Source organism: Somniosus microcephalus, chromosome 10, assembly GCF_052327205.1.
Source record: "Somniosus microcephalus isolate GS21.2 chromosome 10, FLI_Smic_1.0, whole genome shotgun sequence".
Lineage (NCBI taxonomy): Eukaryota > Metazoa > Chordata > Chondrichthyes > Squaliformes > Somniosidae > Somniosus > Somniosus microcephalus.
Genome location: NC_140996.1, coordinates 75259204 through 75278889, shown reverse-complemented (window position 1 = coordinate 75278889; position 19686 = coordinate 75259204).

The window sequence follows — 19686 nt, the reverse complement described above, 5'->3', positions numbered from 1 at the left end:
GTAGTTTTAAATCTGCCCAGTATGTGTGTTGTTTTGGATCGAGGTCGAAAGATCCGATCATGCCGTCACCTAAGCCAGAATCTCTCGGGAGCCTGGCTATATTGTTTGATTTATTACAGGAGGCAGTAAAGATGAGAGGGATCCTCGTCGCGTTCGTGACGATCGTGTGGAGCTGGGCCTATCGGGGCCGCACTAAGGACTCTACGATCTATGGGTGCTCTGGCAACAGAAGCCCCATCGCGACTGACGGAACCGGCTCACAGGACGCTGAAGAGACTGCTGCCTACTTCCATGAAGGAAGATGGCCAGGCTGGCTGGGGTTGAACTCTACTGAACACTCCAGCCAGACGGGGTTTGCATACAGAGAAACGCCTCTGATGTGCCCCAGGGTGCGGATCATTGCACCCAGGATCAGCGTCACCGTGGGCAAGAAGATTTGTCTTGTTTGCCACGGACATGTACCTTTGGACCGGTGGTGGTGGCTGCGCAAGTTGAGCAGCACCATGAAGAACTCAACGGTGGAATGGGAGAGATTGGGTAATAACACCCATCGGACAATTGCGGGAACCCACGGGGGGTTGAGTGTCTGTTGGGACAAATGGTGGGAACCAGATGAGGGGATCTACATCTGTATGTGGGGTTCAGAATGCGCTTGCCCCACAGGCGTCTCCATCTTTTTCCAAAGACAGTGGCAGGATGCTGGACAAGGAATGAGGTGGGACGTCAGCACATGGGCGTGCGGAGTCCCATACTCTCAGGTCCCAGTAAACGCCACCGAGCTCATCACCCGACCCCGCAAGCTCCTGCCCACAGTTTCGGTAGCTAAAGCCCTCAAGGAAGGGTGCCCCGCCACGACAAAGGGACCTGGGAACGGATTGGTATTGGTACCCACAGGCCACCGACTGTACCAAGGGGTCCACTACATGGTGGCTTCGGCGATTTTAAACCTCACCGAGGTACGATTGCCAGCGTGGTGCCCCAGGGAAACGGAGCAATTATACCAGGTCCTGTTAACAAACATGTTTAAACAGTTTTACGAATTCGAATTTGCCGATGTCGACAGAGCCGAATTGTACACCACACCACATGAGGTCTTGGACAGAGTAGGGAGACAAAGGAGGGGTGCAGTAAATTATATTTTCACAGCTTTTAATACAGGAACTTCCGTCATCAACACACTGGATGACATGGAGCTGCAAACCCAGATCAATGGTTTGAAAACACAGTTAAGAAGGATACTGACTGACGAGAATAAGGTAGTGGGTTCTGCGTTACATGAGGACCAGGCCATGACACTACACTTAAAAGAGATAATAGCTGAGCTGGAGAAACACGCCAGAATGGTAAATACCCTCATTAGGGAGGATCGGAATGCGTCCGATCAGGCTGCACAGAACGAAGCTTGTGTGCTATATGGGGCGTAGTTACTGGGTGAGGGCCGCAGTAATCTGGAGGATTTAAAGCAAGGTTTAGTCCCCTCCTGGATCAGCAACAAGCACCTCGCAGCCCTCCACCCTTTTGAGAATACATTGAGTCCGTGCCTGCTCAGACTAGCTTCAGAGGCCTACCCAGTCCCAGTGGACTGTGGACGGTCCAATCACACCATTATGGGTATAGTGGTAAGAATGCCGGTGATGGGAAAGACAGCAAAACCCGCCCCGGTATACAGGGTGGAGAACATTGGAGTCATTCAGGGGGGTGCGCACATTCGCTATACAGGGGTCCCACCTTACGTCATTCGATGGGAGCATGCAATGACGGGTACTGACCTCTCGGGGTGCTGGAGCCGGGGAGCACACATCATCCTGTGTCCCCAGCACTTGAATGCCCATTCGAAACCACAGGGCGGGTTCAGAACTGCTGGCGCAAAGCCTGTAAATTGCACCATGGAGGCAATGGCACAAGGCCATGTGCCCCCGCAGGTGGCATATATAGGAGGTGGGACATACTGTGTCACCACTGCAGCGCCCCACTACCAGCATGGACAGCACGGTTGGTGTCCGGTTAGTGACAGCAGCTTCTGTTTCAAGCCCAGGGCAGAAGTTCAAGTGGCCCAAGAGCGAATTGTCCCCATTGCTGAACCTTCTGCTTTTCACATCACTGTTAAAGAGAATTTCACCGATCTGCAGTGATTCGTTGCACATTTTGGATATATCATTCCCCCTCTCCCTGAACACCTCACCAAGATATTAAAAGCCGTTGTTGTTTCACAGAAACACTTCTACACACTGGAGCAGAAGACTTTAGAGATAGGGGCAGACATATTGGATATAGTGACCCCACCATGGTGGCACCTGTTCACTAATATAGAAGTCCCTTCCTGGATTAGGATAGCCTCCCACATTCTTGTAGTGTGCCAGGTTATCATTGTAGTTTATTTGCTGTTTGTACACTGTAAAAAGGTCAAACATTTGCAAAAGTATGAGAATAGAGGAGAATGGAGGGAGCATTATGTGCGGGTAGAAGAAGAGACACCTGTTTAGATTTTGCTGCTTTGTATAAAGTTAAAGTTTCCCTCCCTCCTCTGTATTATTTTTGATATGTATTCATGTGCATTTTGAATTTTTCGTGTGTGTGCTTTATTTTAATATTGCATTTGAATTAGATGTGATGTTATTATTAGAAGGTAATGTGTATGCACTAGGTGATGTAGGTGTATAAGGCCCCCCTCCACGCCTGGAAGTAAGTTGTTAGATTTTTAACTCCAAGGTATTGCCATCTATAGATGCTTAATGTACACTAGATTTTTCTGAAATGGGAAATGCATGTGTCGTGGGGTCATAGATAGGTAAATACTGGGGATGGTTAGATTGTGGAAAGTCAGAAAATTTTGCTCACCCAGAATTATGATACTTCAAGCAAGTTACAGTATCAGCTGCGCAACCTCAGACAGCTTTGTGGATTCAACCTACAGCAAGTTCTGGAAGCCGTTTCTGAGAGAACGAAACCAGACCCAACACGTATGCATATGGATTAGATGCAGATCCAGTCAAGATCGGCCTGGAGACAGCGGCCATCTAAATGTTGACCCAGACAAAAGGGGATAATTTCATATTCATGAGAACAGCACCCAGGACTAGATAACGAGATCAGCAGGACATTAAAAACAATGAAGGTAATTCCAGACCAGAGATGGGCCTTTACTGGCCATTTAGAACATTTTAAAATATAATAACTACCCCGCTGTGCTCCCAGCCCGCCAAAAGTTAAACAAAGACTAACCTGATTTTGGGCGGGAGACGGAAGCTTCTGGGAGAAACGTATATCTGGAAGACTTTTTGGCAGTTGGAGGCGAGTTTGAATCTGAACACTTAGAAGAAGAAGCAGGCACTCGGAGGAGGAAGAAGAACCAAGCCAACACCAAGAAGGCCATCTCGAAGCCAGCGTCCCACCCCGGGGAAACACATCGGGAGATCATCGACTATCCCCGGGCCGTTGCCGGAACGAGAGGCCATCGACCCAACTTGGGAGAAGAAACAAAAAAATAAAACCCCAAGAGAAGAAACATTCCAGCCATCCCGGTTGGAAGGAGAAGAGATAAAAACAAACTGAAGAAGCGATGGGAGCCAGCCCAAGGCTCCTCTGACCAGGGTCGAGCCGACGATCCTCGACCCCGCCGACATCCAGGCCCGCCGGTGTCCAGCCGCCCCCGACCCCCACCTCAGGAGAGAGGTGTGGCGCAGCTCGCAGGGGCTCCACGATCCACGTGGAGACGAAACGCCTGAAAGGACCAAACACAGACTCGATTTCAAAACCTTGCACTTCCTAGTGGGATTGGTGAGCATGTTTCTGGCCCTTCACAATCAGATCTAGGTAGGTTTAATAAGGGGGTGGGTTTAAGGGTACAATTAACATGAGTTGTTGTCCCTCGATGTTCCGTGTGTTTCCATATTTTATGATGATCTTTGTAGAGTATAAGATGCCTGTATTTGCCTTAGTTAGTACTGTGTCGTTATGATTTGTTTTGTGTTTTTCCCTCCCATGTACTCCCTTATCTGCTTGCATTTGATTTGATATTTTTCCTTATGCAATAAAATTTCATTTTGTTTCATCAAACTTGGTAGTTTTTCCCTACATTGTAGTTCCTGCCCCAAATCCAGAGTATAGAATCTAAGGGGTGAGTGGGTCGAACCACTCAAGGTTTTACTGTGCAAGAGAGAGAGGCCTCTATAGAAAGAAACCTCAGGGACATCTCTCAAGGAAAACCCCTTACAGGCCTTACTTATGTCAAGCTGGTGAAGAGTCAACGAGAATCAGGCTGCAGCTAGCATTGCAGCAGCCATTGGGTAACTGAGTATCGGCATGGGGGAAAGATCAGAGGCCAGGGGGAGGGATTGGAAGCTGGGGGTAGAGATCAGAGAGGCCAGGTCGGGGGGAAGTGGCAGCGGCATTTGGGGCAGAGCAGTGGCGATTGGGGGGAGTGGGGGCAGAGCGGTGGCGGTCAGCAGGGGGAGTGGGGGCAGAGCAGTGGCGATCGGGGGGGGAGTGGGGGCAGAGCGGTGGTGATCGGGGGGAGTGGGGGCAGAGCAGTGGCGATCGGGGGGGAGTGCAGGCAGAGTGGTGGCGTTCAGGGGAGTGGGGGCAAAGCGGTGGCAATCGGAGGGAGTGGGGGCAGAGCGGTGGCGATCGGGGGGAGTGGGGGCAGAGCGGTGGCGATCGGGGGGAGTGGGGGCAGAGCGGTGGCGATCGGGGGGAGTGGGGGCAGAGCGGTGGCGATCGGGGGGAGTGGGGGCAGAGCGGTGGCGATCGGGGGGAGTGGGGGCAGAGCGGTGGCGATCAGGGCAGAGTGAGAGCAAAGCGGTGGCCATCGGGGGAGTGGGGGCAGAGCGGTGGCAATCGGGGGGAGTGGGGGCAGAGCAGTGGCGATCGGGGGGAGTGGGGGCAGAGCGGTGGCAATCGGGGGGAGTGGGGGCAGGGCGGTGGCGATCAGGGCGGAGAGAAGGCAGAGCGGTGGCGATCAGAGGGAGTGGGGGCAGAGCGGTGGCAATCGGGGGAGTGGGGGCAGAGCAGTGGCGATTGGGGGGAGTGGGGGCAGAGCGGTGGCAATCGGGGGGAGTGGGGGCGGAGCAGTGGCGATCAGGGTGGACAGAGGGCAGAGCGGTGGCAATCGGGGGAGTGGGGGCAGAGCAGTGGTGATCGGGGGGAGTGGGGGCAGAGCGGTGGCAATCGGGGGGAGTGGGGGCAGAGCAGTGGCGATCAGGGTGGACAGAGGGCAGAGCGGTGGCAATCGGGGGAGTGGGGGCAGAGCAGTGGTGATCAGGGCGGAGTGGGGGCAGAGCTGTGGCAATCGGGGGGGAGTGGGGGCAGAGCGGTGGCAATCGAGGGGAGTGGGGGCAGAGTGGTGGAAATCGGGGGGAGTGGGGGCAGAGCGGTGGCGATCAGGCGAGTGGAGACAGATTAGTGGCAATCGGGGCGTGTGGGGGCAGACCGGTGGCAATCGGGGGGAGTGGGGGCAGAGCGGTGGCGATCAGGGCGGAGTGAGGAGCAGAGCGGTGGCGATCGGGGGAGGGTGGGGGGCAGAGCGGTGGCAATCGGGGGGAGTGGGGGCAGAGCGGTAGCGATCAGGGTGGAGTGAGGGCAGAGCAGTGGTGATCGGGGGAGTGGGGGGCAGACCGGTGGCAATCGGAGGGAGTGGGGGCAGAGCAGTGGCAATCGGGGGGAGTGGGGGCAGAGCGGTGGCAATCGGGGGGAGTGGGGGCAGAGCAGTGGCAATCGGGGGGAGTGGGGGCAGAGCGGTGGCGATCAGGGCTGAGTGGAGGCAGAGCGGTGGCGATCGGGGGAGAGTGGAGGCAGAGCAGTGGCGATCGGGGGGAGTGGGGGGCTGAGCGGTGGCGATCGGGGGGAGTGGGGGCAGAGCGTTGGCGGGGCAAAGCGGTAGCGATCAAGGCGGAATGGGGGCAGAGCGGTGGCAATCGGGGGGAGTGGGGGCAGAACGGTGGCAATCGGGGGGAGTGGGGGCAGAGCGGTGGCGATCAGGGCGGAGTGGGGGCAGAGCAGTGGCAATTGGGGGGGAGTGGGGGCAGAGCGGTGGAGATCGGGGGGAGTGGGGGCAGAGCAGTGGCAATCGGAGGGAGTGGGGGCAGAGCGGTGGCGATCAGGGCTGAGTGGAGGCAGGGCAGTGGTGATCGGGGGGAGTGGGGGGCAGAGCGGTGGCAATCGGGGGGAGTGGGGGCAGAGCAGTGGCAATCGGGGGGAGTGGGGGCAGAGCGGTGGCGATCAGGGCTGAGTGGAGGCAGAGCAGTGGCGATCAGGGGAGAGTGGAGGCAGAGCAGTGGCGATTGGGGGGAGTGGGGGGCTGAGTGGTGGCGATCGGGGGGAGTGGGGGCAGAGCGTTGGCGATCAGGGGGAGTGGGGGCAGAGCGTTGGCGATTGGGGAGAGTGAGGGCAAAGCGGTAGCGATCAAGGCGGAGTGAGGGCAGAGCGGTGGTGATCAGGGAGAGTGGGGCAGAACGGTGGCGATCGGGGGAGAGCAGGGGGCAGAGCGGTGTCGATCAGGGGAGAGTGGGGGGCAGAGTGGTGGCGATCGGGGGAGAGTGGGGGGCAGAGCGGTGGCGATCGGGGGAGAGTGGGAGGCCGAGCGGTGGCGATCAGAGCGGAGTGAGGGCAGAGCGGTGGTGATCAGGAGGAGTGGGGCAGAGCAGTGGTGATCGGGGGGAGTGGGGGCAGAGCGGTGGCGATCAGGGGAGAGTAGGGGGCAGAGCGGTGCCGATCAGGGGAGAGTGGGGGGCAGAGCGGTGGCGATTAGGGGAGAGTGGGCGGCAGAGCGATGGCGATCGGGGGAGAGTGGGAGGCCGAGCGGTGGCGATCAGAGCGGAGTGAGGGCAGAGCTGTGGTGATCAGGGGGAGTGGGGCAGAGCGGTGGTGATCGGGGGGCGTGGGGGCAGAGCGGTGGCGATCGGGGGGTGTGTTGATGATCAGGGGATGCGGTGGCAATTGGGGAAGTGTGGGGGAGCTTTGGCGATCGAGAACGGGGGGGTGTTGTGGTGATTGGAGTGTGCAGTGGCTATTGGGGGAGTGGGGGGGTGGCAGTGGTAACAATCTTGGGAGCATTGCCGATCGGATGAAGTGCGGGGGAGTGGGGGGGAGCGGTGGCGATTGGGCAGAGTGGGAGAGTGATGGTGATCGGAGGGAATGGGGTGAGTGGAGGAGTTTGGGGAAGTGGGGGATGCAGTGGTGATTGGGGGAGCGGTAGCAATTGTGGGGTATGGGGTATAGGGTAGGAGTCCAGAGGCGGTGGTGCTTGGGAGGAGTTGGGGGGTGCGGTGGCAATTGGTGGGGTGCTGAAGTATTGTTAAAATACACTGTTACAGCACTGGAGAGGTATGATGTGCTGGAGGTTTCAGAGACAGAATCTATTTGATTAGAATTAAGCAACAATAGAGGAGCTATTATGCTGATGGGTGCATAGTATAGGCCACCAAATAGTGAGAAGGTGATAGAGGTACAAATTTGCAGGCAATTTTCAGAAAGATGCAGAAACAATAGCGTCGTGATAATGGGAAGCTTCAATTATCCTAATATAGACTGGAAAAATAACAATGTAAGGGGCAAACAGCGGGAACAATGCCGTAAATGTGTACAAGAGAACTTCCTTAATCATACAAGGAAGGAAATAGTGCTGGATCTAGTTCTGGGGAATGAAGTGGGGCAAGTACAGTATGGTTCAGTGGGAGAGCATTTGGGGAACAGTGATCACAACATCATTATGTTTAGAGTAGTTACGAAAAAAGACAAGGAACAATCAAATGTGAAAATGCTCAACTGGAGGAGGGCTAATTTCAGTGAGTTGGAAAGGGATCTGACCCAGGAGGGCTGGAATCAAAATTTTGGCAGGTAAAACAATAAATGAGCGATGGGAGGCCTTCAAAGAGGAGGTAGTTTAGATACAGACTAGACACATTCCCCTGTGGAGGTGGGGCAGGGGGTGGGGGTGGCGGGGAGTAGGAAGGACATCCAAAGCTAGAGCTCCCTGGATGATTAAAGGTAAAGGGGTGAATTTTCCAGGGGGCGGTGGGGGGGAGGGGGGGCGGTGGTCAGCGGGCGGGATCGTGGCAGGTCGGGTGGGAAAGTGGTGTTTTTTGACAGTGGGCTGGGACCCTGCTATCAACCCAACTCAGCGCCTTTACCAAATGTTGGGTCTGTCAGCGCTGAGCGGACCTGACATGCAGCGGTGGCAGAGGCAATTCAGGTCATTATGACCTGGTTAACAGAGGATTAACAACAATTTTGAGCTCACCTTTGGAATTTACCAGCTCACCAACGGGGTCCACGCTGCTCGGGGATCATGTCTGTTAAGCTGGGTGGGAGTTGAATGGCCATGGAATCATCTCATTACTTGATAGCTTGAAATGTGCTATAAAAGTTCCCATCTCACAGCTGTTCAATTTCCAAGCTCAGAAGCTGTTGCTTACTGCATTTGGAAGAGGGATTAAGCTTTATGCAGGTTGCAAATGTTTGGAGCAAACTCTCTATCCAGTGTCACCTCATTGGAACAACCTCACTCACCATTGACAGATCGCTTCTGTTATCTCAAGGTCACCTGCCATCAGCATGGGTACGGTTTATACTCTCACACCTTGGTCCTCAGAATCTGACCACCAGCATCACCAGGTACACCAGCAGCACCAACAACCACACCAACCTACTCATCAATCACCTGATGCTGCAGAGGACAGAGGGCATCAGCACCCAGCCACATTGCTGTCCAGGATGTCAGGGGTGGCCTCACCAAGGCCATATTTACTTCACTCGATGCTGCACACCCTGGCTGCCACATGATGTGTCAGGTTGGCAACACCTCACACCAACAGCATAAAGCATCCCTACAATGCCCAAGCCATTCCTTTCACACTGACCACCATTGCGGGGGGTACCGTTATGTCTCACCATTCACTGCAACTCACTAAGCCACTTCCAAAGGTGCACACAAATCTGTCCAAGAATGGAGAGTGTTGAAAATAAAGATTTCAATGTTTTGAAACATGAACATTGGCTAAAACATACAAGTGCCTACCCTTTTGTGTTGTTAGTTGTTATGATTGGACTAGGATGAGGGCAAGTGTGAGGGGTGGCTAGTGAGATGGGGAAGCGATAATGTAGATAGAGAGGGATGGGTGAAGGTGCAAGGTAAGTTGGTGTAAGGATGTGCAGGAGTAGGGTTGGGAAGGCAGTGATGGGGATGTGATGAGTGGCACAGCAGGATGAGGTTGAGTGTGGCTTTGCAGTAATGTTTTGTGATCTACTGAGATCATTGAAAGGTTTGCACCACTGCAGCCTGGTCCTGCTGATGACATCCCTGCTTGTGCCCTCCTGTGCAATGTGCAACCAGGCTGCGTTGGTCTCCTGGGGAGGTCTCTTCCACCCATTGGAAGGGAAGAGGACCTCGCTGTGTGCTGTGACTCCCTCCATAAGCATATGGAGGGAGTCATGGGTGAGCCTGGGTGCAGCCATGCACCTCTGTGCAGTGCTTGTCAGTGTTTGCAGCACCACAATGCTGTAGAACACGAACAGCACAAATGTCAAAGTAAGTTTGTGCATGGTCCCTTTAAGGAAACCGGCTGATGACGCATCATCAATTGATGTCATCAGGCCCGCTTCCTTCAATTGGGCCAGGAAACGCGCTGTTCGGGGTTAACCAGCCCAATCGGGGAAAGTTATGTCAGAGGCCGTGATGGAGCCAGCAGCAAGGCTGCAACCCGCCACCAACCTCGCCCGCCACCTACTCGCCCAGGTAGGGGAACTCGCGGCCATGGAGATTGAAATGAAACAGAAAAAGGAGGCAAAGATAAATGTTAGGTTAATAATGCAGTAGAGAACCAAACTGAATAAAGCGAGTGCAGATGAAATAAGAGAGTTTATGAGAGTAGATGAGTGGATCACATAAAAGGGAACACTAAAGTCTTTTATCAACATATAAATAGTAAAAGAATAGTCAAAGGAAGAGTGGGGCCAATTCAGGACCAAAAAGGAGATCTTCTTGTGGAAGCTGAGGTATGGAATGACTATTCTGCATCTGTCTTCACCAAAGAAGTGGAAGATGCCAATGTCATGGTAAAGGAGGAGGTAGTAGAGAAATTGGATAGGGTAATAATAGATAAAGGGTAGGTACATAAAAGGGGTGGCAGCATTCAAAGTAGAAAAGTCACCCAGTCCGGATGGGATGCAGCCGAGGTTGCTGACTTGTATATTGGGTGAGGCTCCTAGTGTATAAAAGTAAACATTTCTGCAGAGCACAGAGTGGGATTAAATGGAGTGGACTTGAACAGAGTGTTTTATTTGAGAATTTGGAAAGAATGGGAATTTCTGGTAAGTACTGGGTAAGTAGAAGCTGTAAAAAGTGAAATTTAGTTGAAGATTTTGATTTTGACATAGAACTTCAAAAACTGTAGTTAACAGAAGCTGCCTGTTAGTGGCAGTTAACTGTCAGTCAGCTGTAAGCATTTGTCTTGAATAGGCACTAATCACAGGGAGCAGGGGAGCTGAGTCATCACTTGTAAATTGGGTGAGGCTCCTAGTGTATAAAAGTAAACATTTCTGCAGAGCACAGGTAGTGGTACAGGTCTGGTTAGTGACTAGGGACAGGAGGATGTGACTGGTGAGAGGTGCAGTGCTGGAGGAGCCTCAGCCCTTGTCCAACAGGTAAAGAAAGAATGACTTACATTTATATAGCGCCTTTCATGACCACCGGACGCCTCAAAGCGCTTCATAGCCAATTAAGTAGAGTCACTGTTGTAATGTGGGAAACGTGGCAGCCAATTTGTGCACAGCAAGCTCCCACAAACAACAATGTGAAAATGACCAGATAATCTGTTTTTGTTATGTTGGTTGAGGGAGACATTGGCCAGGACACCAGGGATAACTCGCCTACTCTTCTTCGAAATAGTGCCATGGGATCTTTTACGTCCACCTGAGAGAGCAGACGGGACCTCGGTTTAACGTTTCATTCAAAAGATGGCACCTCCAACAGTGCAGCGCACCCTCAGCACTGCACCGGAGTGTCAGCCTAGCTTTATGTGCGTAAGTCCATGGAGTGGGACTTGAACCCACAACCTTATGACTCAGAGGCAAGTGCTACCAACTGAACCACAGCTGACACTGTATGTAGCTCTTGCTCCTGTGTGGATGAAGGTAAAGCCTGCAGGATGGATGAGCAAGCTAACCATGGCACCATGGTGCAGGAGGCTATTCAAGTGGGGGGAGTGAAAGGGAATGTAGATGTGGTAGGGGACAGTATAGTCAGGGGATAGATACTGTTCTCTGCAGCTGTGACCGAGAGTTCCGAAGGTTGTGTTGCCTGCCCGGTGCCAGGATTAAAGATATCTCCTCGCGGCTGGCAAAGCACTTGGTGTGGGAAGAGGAGGATCCAGTTGTCATGGTCCACATAGGTATCACCGACATAGGTAGAACTAGGAATGAAGTTCTGCTGAGGAGCTAGGATCCAAATTAAAAAGCAGAACCTCAAAGGTAATAATCTCTGGATTGTTACCTGACCACGTGCAAATTGGCATAGAGACAAACAGATTAGAGGCTTAAATGTGTGGCTGACAGAGTGGTGTGGGAGGAAGGGGTTTCAGTTCATGGGGCATTGGCACCAGTACTGGGGAAAGAGGGAGCTGTTCCGTTGGGAATGGCTCCACTTAAACTGGGCTGGGACCAGTGTCCTGGCGAACCGAATAGCTAGGGCAGTAGACAGGGCTTTTAGCTAATGATTGGGGGTGGGAGGATTCAGGAAAGTTTAAATTTAAAAACAGCGAGAGAAATGTCAAGGTTCTAGAGCAGAGTAGAGTTTTGGGTAAAAATAAGCAGAGTGGGTCAGGAAGGGACAGAGAAACAAAGGTAATAAGGCATCAGTGACATCGGGGGAAAATAGAAATAAGTCAAAGCTAAAGGCATTATATCTGAATGTGCGAAGCATTCGCAACAAAATAGATGAATTAATAGCGCAGATAGAAATGAACGGATTTGAACTAATAGCCATAACAGAGACGCAGCTGCAAAGTGGCGACGGTTGGGAACTAAATATTCCAGGATACTTGACTTTTAGAAGGGATAGACAAAATGGAGAAGGAGGAGGGGTAGCCCTGATAATAAAGGATGGGATAAAGACAGTAGAGAGAAAGGATCTTGGTTCTGAAAATCAAGAAGTAGAATCAGTTTGGGTGGAGTTAAGAAACCGCAAGAGGCAGAAAACATTGGTGGGAGGTGTTTATAGGCCCCCAAACAGTAATTGTAATGTAGGGCAGAGCATAAATCAGGAAATTAGAGGTGCATGTAACAAGGATAATACAGTAATCATGGGGGACTTTAATCTACATATAGACTGGGCAAACCAAACTTGCAGTAATAGTGTGGAGGATGAATTCATGGAATGTATGCAAGATAGTTTTCTAGATCAGTATGTTGAGGAACCAACTAGGGAACAGGTTATTTTAGATCTAGTATTGTGCAATGAGAAAGGGTTAATTAATAACCTTGTAGTAAAGGGGTCTTTAGGGAAGAGTGATCATAATATGATAGAATTTTATATTGAGTTTGAAAGTGATTTAGTTAAATCTGAAACTAGGGTTTTAAATCTAAGGTAGGGGTAGGTACCTTGGCTAAGGTAGATTGGGAAACTACATTAAAAGTTATGACGTTAGACAAGTGGTTACCATTTAAAGAATTAATACATAATTTACAACAACTATACATTCCTTTAAGGCACAAAAACTCCACAGGAAAAGTGGTCAAACCGTGGTTAACAAGAGAAGTTAAAGATAGTATTAGATCAAAGGAAGAGGCTTATAATGTTGCCAAAAAGTGTAGCAAGTCTGAGGATTGGGAGGATTTTAGAATCCAGCAAAGGAGGACCAAGAAATTGATAAAGAAAGGGAAAATAGAATGAGAGTAAACTAGCGAGAGACATAAAAGCAGACTGTAAAAGCTTCTATAGGTATGTAAAAAGGAAAAGATTAGCGAAAATAAATGTGGGTCCCTTACAGGCTGAGACAGGAGAAATTATAATGGAGCAAAAGGAAATGGAAGAGATATTAATGAAATACTTTAGGGGCGATTTTGCCAGCCCTGGGTAGGCGGGTATGCAGGCGGGACTGCCAGGCAAATGGCAGAATTTGGGGGCGGGTGCCCAATCCACCCCCAACCCACCTGCATGCCATCTTCCCAGGAGGTGGGTAGCTGTCCTGCGCCGGGTCCTGTCTCCTTGGAGGCGGGAAGGGATTAAGGGGTACTGAAAGAAATTAGTATTAGTGACAAAATAGTACTGGAGAAATTAATGGGACTGAAAGCCAGTAAATCCCCAGAACCTGGTGGCCTACATACTAGGGTTTTGAAAGAGGTAGCTATAGAGATAGGGTTTGCATTGGTTGGCATTTTCCAAAATTCCATAGATGCTAGAATGGTTACCGCAGATTGGAAGGTAACAAATGTAACCCTACTATTTAAGAAAAGAGGGAGAGAGAAAATGGGGAACTACAGACCAGTTAGCCTGACATCAGTAGTAGGGAAAATGCTAGAATCTATTATTAAGGACATGGTAACAGGGCACTTAGAAAATAATAATAGGATTGGGCAGAGTCAACACGGATTTATGAAAGGGAAATCGTGTTTGACAAATCTGAGTTTTTTGAGGTTGTAACTAGCAGAATAGATAAGGGGGAACAGTGGATGTGGTGTATTTGGATTTTCAGAAGGCATTCGATAAGGTGCCACACAAGCGGTTATTAAACAAAATTAGGGCTCATGGGATTGGGGGTAATAGACTTGCATGGATTGAGGATTGGTTAACGGACAGAAAACAGAGAGTAGGAATAAATGGATTATTTCAGGTTGGCAGGATGTAACTAGTAGGGTACCGCAAGGATCAGTGCTTGGGCCTCAGCTATTCACAATCTAAATCAATGATTTGGCTGAGGGGACCAAATAGAATGGAGGGGGTTTTAGCTCGGGTGTGGGCTGTTGTCGTGTTATCCGAATTTTGTGTTTCCCACATGAATCTAAATGGATGTGGGAGATTGATGCAATTTTAACTCAATTGGCCAATTGATTTCCAACGTGTGGGAAGCCTTTGCAAGAGGGTTTTTCATGACTGAAAGTCCCCTCCGATGATGTCATAATTGCTGCTGCATTTAAGGTCCACAGCAAGCCTTGCTTCTTCTGCAGGCTTCCAAGCTTCCTCCATTTGGTGTCAGAGGGACCTGCAGGAGAGATGACAAGCTGGAGGGCAAGAGCAGCTCCTTGCTTTGACGAGGCAACACTTCAGGCATTGGTGGATGGGGCTAGGGCCAACAGGGAGGTCCTGTTCCCTTCATCAGGGAGGAAGAGGCCTTCCACTCAGACCAAGGCTGTGTGGATGCAGGTGGCTGAGGAGGTCAATTCCTTGGGAGTCACCCGCAGAACCTGGATACAGTGCAGGAAAAGATTTCATGACCTTCAGCGCACTGGAAAAGTGAGTGTGAATTTCTCATCACCCTCAAGCTGATCCCCATTGCCTTCCCTCACCAGCACTCAGCTTCAGCAATCTCTTCCTCCACATCCCACTTGACACTGACATCCATGCACCCTTACCCATTCCCTCTCTCTTTATGCTCACGTTAACATAACTATTCCACCATGCAGCCCCCACATTCCCTCTCACTCTGATGCTTTGAACACAACTGACAACACACAGGGAGGGCCCTTGGTCTTGCAACCTCACTCCATCTTTGTCTCCTTCTAAGTATCTATGCTATGCAATCTCTACACTCACTCCTTCATTCTCACTCAACCTTCACTTGTCTCCCTCATTGCAGGAAAAGAGAGTTCACAACAAAAGAGAGCGAGCAAGGACAGGAGGAGGGCCACCCTCAATAGCCCACCTGACCCCCTGGGAGGAGGCCGTCCTGGAAATCATTGGTATTGAGGATGATTCGCGCATGGGGGATGGACAGACGGGTGCAACACAGCAAGCTGGTGACAGAAAAGTTTCCCATCTCTCTCTTTGACATTGCATAAGTCGCTGATAATGATTGTCAAGCTGTGACAGATGGACTTATGAGCATCTGCAAAAAGCTATGTGCATGTAGCCTTGGCATCATATCTGTAACTCTTTCCTTTACTCCCCCACAGGACCATCACAAGCATCCGTCCCCCCTAGCCAGGAAGAAGAGGCTGAGCAGCCACACTCCTCAGAGGAAGCAGCAACCTCTGAGGGCGCAGCGTCAGCAGAATTCTGCGCACCCAGCACCAGCGCAGATACTCACACCTCGGTGGGACCTTCGGGATATAGAGTAGTGTTGTCACCTGGTGTATCACAGCTCACAAGTGAGCATCAGCAGATGGTGGAGACAGGGACAGCAGTGGAGAGTCCTAGTCGGAGGGCGCAGGACTCCGCCAGCTCGGCTCAGCAGCATGTCGACCCTCTGCCTCTGGGTCCATCCATGAGATCAGTGGTAATGGAACTCCAGGCACAGATGCAGGAGTCTCTGGCAGGTTTTGTCTCTAGGGTCGCTGCGAGTGTGGAGCGAATGGAGGAGTCCATAGCAAACATGAGCAGAGCCTTTGTGGAGTCATTAGCGCATCAACGCATCAACACGGAAAGGATGGCTACCTCCGTGTTAAGACTGGCTACCATGCAGGAGAGGATGGCTAAGGGAGAGGAGAGGAGAGAAGGGCTACGGCCATGGAGGAGCTTAGTCGCCAGGGTATGGAAAACATGGTCATTGTTCAGAATAGAATGACATCTCTTGAGGATCGATGGGCATCTATTGAACAGAAAAAGCAGACCTTCATGGAAGCCCTTTTGAGTAGGACTGCCATTGCAGATACGGGTCCCCATGCCCCCCCTGATGTGCAGCAAGGTGCTCTCCAGTCACTTGCAGGCGCTGAGGGGGACCTGACCCATGAGAGGGAGGTTGGTGGCAGACCTCAAGGAAGTGGGGGCTCCTCTCCAAGCGCTGACACTTCCATGCCACTGCAGAGGCCTCGGTCAGAGCCCCACCAGAGTCCACACCCAAGTGAGATAGGCGTCTCATCCCCTGCACAGCCGCAGGAGCAGCAGACTGTAAACAAGCCCTCACAGGTTCGCCACCCCAGAGGATGCCCGCCAAAGGTGTCGAGACAGGAGCAGCAGGAAAGTGAGCAAGGGGCACTCACATCTGCTGAAGCCACAGGGAAAGCACTACGTAGGAGCATGCGTAAGAGGAAAATTTTGCACAAGTAGTCACAAGGGTAGTCACTTGGGTGAAATGTTGTGTTTATTGTAAAAATGCCATCAGTTGGTTCTTGTACATAAAAATTCTGATGGCAACTGTTGCAGTTGTGGCGTGTGTCATTTCGTGAATGGGACTTTCACATTGAGGGCTTAGGATTACTTGCACTTGTCAGTATGCTGGTCAAATAGCTAGGAATCTGCAGGGTCTTGGCCATTGTCGATGCTCAGGTAAGGAGCTGAGAAGCAAAAGTGTTTGATTGACTAGGCTAAGCAAATCTGGCCAGGATGAGGGCGTTCCTTGCATCCCGGGCAGCAATGTTCTCGCGTAATGCTGCCGCTGGTTGATGGGCCTCTGCAGGATCTTCCTTTTTGCCCTCCCCCTCTTCCTCAGAATCTGCAAGCCACGACGCTGTGCCATGTTGTGAAGTACACAGCAAACCATAATGATTCTGGAGACCCTGGCTGCTGAGTACTGTAGGGCTCCACCTGGTCTATCCAGGCATCTGAAGCGCATCTTCAGCAAACCGATGGTTTGCTCGATAATGGATCTGGTGGAAATGTGGCTGGAGTTGTAGTGCTCCTCAGCTTCGTTGGCTGGCCTCCTCAACGGTGTCATTAGCCACGTCCTCAGGGGATAGCCCTTGTCTCCAAGTAGCCATCCATTAAGTAGGTCTGGCGGACTGAATAGCGAAGGCACACTAGACTGGCGCAGTATGAAGGAGTCATGGCAACTGCCAGGGTACATGGCACAAACATGCAATACTTCCTCCTTGTGGTCACCCACCAGCCGAACGTTGAGGGAGTGGAAGCCCTTGCGGTTGCAAAAATACCTGGATTACGATGGGGTGACCTAAGGGCCACGTGTGCAGTCAATGACGCCCTGCACCCTTGGAAAACCTGCCAGATGAGCTAATCCAACCGCTCGCGCCGTAACACTTGCTCGATCCTTGGTGAAATGGATGTGATTGTGCGCGAGGGCAAAGAGGGCATCGGTTACCTGCAAGTGTGTGTGGCCGCCTGGGAGATGCCACTGATGTCTACTGCTGATCCCTGGAATGAGCCTGAGGCAAAAAGTTGAGTGCGGTTGTGACTTTGATGGCCACTGATAATCATTGTCCACCTGGTCCTCTGGGCAGCAGGTCTTGCTGTAGCATTGTGCAGATGTCAGCCACTACCTGTCGCGAAAGTCGGAGCCGCCTTTGGCACTGCTGCTCAGACATGTTGAGGTAGCTGACCCTGTGTCTGTAGACCCTGTTTGGGGGGTATCTCCTGTGCCAACGGGCTTCCAGGCGCTGGCCCCTTCTGGCCTGTGCAGCTTCAAGTGGGTGAGCAGCAGCCTGGCGCTCCTGCTGCTTCTGCTGTTGCTGGTGCTGCTGTTGTGGCTGGTGCTCAAGCTCCTCTAATGCCCAGATGGGAAGGAAATAAATGCCTCCCATGCTTCTGGTATATGCCTCCATTAAGGAAGCGCTGAGTGAAGGTGGCGAGAGGGCTTTCCCAGGAGGTCACAATGGAGATGGGTGTGAGGCACCAACCTTCCACAGGTGTGGTTAAGCCTTGTAAAAGTTGCCCCAGAACTAAGACCACTAAGTCTTGCCACCTGCAAATCATTGCTGATCAAATCTCAACTTTAATGGTTGACATGCAGTTGAAAGTCACCAATGCAATAGTGCTCCCGCCAGGTTTCACATTCGTGATTCCCACTAGGCGTGTTTTACGTGGGAAAAGGGTTAAAGTTGCAAGGGCCTGTTAAAATAGGATTATAGAGGCCATTTAGTGTTAATTAAGGGCCTTAAAGACCAGTCCCGCCTGTTGGATGCGGGACGGAGTTGGGGCCATCAGACATGCCTGACTTAAAATTGCTCGGAGTCCGGAACCAGGCGGGGGGGGTCCCGCCCGCCATTTTTTGCGTTTTTTTTTTTTTTAGCCCCCCGCCCGCCTCAAAGCCCGTCTCTCGGCTCAAGGAAAATCGAGGCCAATATATCCAAGTTTGCTGATGATACAAAGCTTGCTGGGAATGTAAGTTGTGAGGAGGATGCAAGGAGCCTTCAAGGGGATATCGACAGGCTAAGTGAGTGGGCAATAACATGGCAAATGGAATATAATATGGAGAAATGTGAAGTTATCCACTTTGGTAGGAAAAGTAGAAAAGCAGAGTATTTTTAAATGATTAGAGATTGGGAAATGTTGGTGTTCAGAGGGTCCTTTGTGTCCTTGTACATGAATCACTGAAAGTTAACATGCAGGTACAGCAAGCAATTAGGAAAGCAAATCGTGCGTTGGCCTTTATTACAAGAGGATTTGAGTATAAGAGTAAAGGGGCTAGATTTTCAGTTGCTTGCGCCAGCAGTTAGCGCCTTAAGAGAAGTGATTTTCGGGCGCTATGCGTGTAGCGCCCGGGCGCAGCACAGTTTGCGCCCCGCCCCAAATTAAGTTGCCCGTTAGCGCCGGCGCAAAGTTTAGCGGCCGGCCGGATGCACGCGCAAAAAATGACGTCACATCCTCGTGCAACGCCCTTTGGCTGCCCCGAATCCAAACTTCAGTCGGACCGCCCCATTGTGCGGCTGGCGTCCAGAGCGTTTGTAAAATGGAACGCAACACACCCTGGGGAGCGCACATTAAAGGGCACTCCTCCTGCACTATAAAGGGCAGTCTGCATGTGTTGTGTGCAAGGATCCAGTGTGTTGTTGTGAACGGTGTATTTATGTTTCCGGCCACCACCACCACCACCTCCTCCTCCTCCTCCTCCTCCTCCTGTTTTCCCCCCCAGACTCTGCCTTTGAAAAAAACACATGCACCCTTCCCCTTTAAGAGCTCACTGGCACCAGAGTGTCTGCCGTGCGCTGCGCCCGAGCTCGGGTGTTGCGCTCTGCACCGCCGGCTTAGCGCCTAAAGATAGTAGTGGAACGCCTCTTTTAGCGCTCCACCAACCTCTTAGGGCGAAGCCACTGAATTTCCGGCAACGGGGCGCTACTTTGGGGCGGGCGCTAACTTCGGGCGGGCGCTAAGGTTAGCGCCCCAAAACTGTCTATACTGAAAATCTAGCCCAAGATGTCTTACTGCAATTATATAGGGCCCTGGTGAGACCACACCTGGATTATTGTGTGCAGTTTTGGTCTCCTTACCTAAGGAAAGATATACTTGCCATAGAGGGAGTGCAACAAAGGTTCACCAGACTGGTTCCTGGGATGGGGTGATTGTCCGATGAGGAGAGATTGAGTAGAACAGGCCTATATTCTCTAGAGGTTAGAAGAATGAGAGGTGATCTCACTGAAACATACAAAATTCTTACAGGCTTGACAGGGTAGATGCAGGGAGGATATTTCCCCTGGCTGGGGAGTCTAGAACCAGGGGTCACAGTATCAGAATAAGGGGTCGGCCATTTAGGACTGAGATGAAGAGAAATTTCTTCACTCGGAGGGTGGTGAATCTTTGGAATTCTCCACTTCAGAGGGCTGTGGAGGCTCAGTCATTGAGTATATTCAAGGCAGAGAGCGATAGAT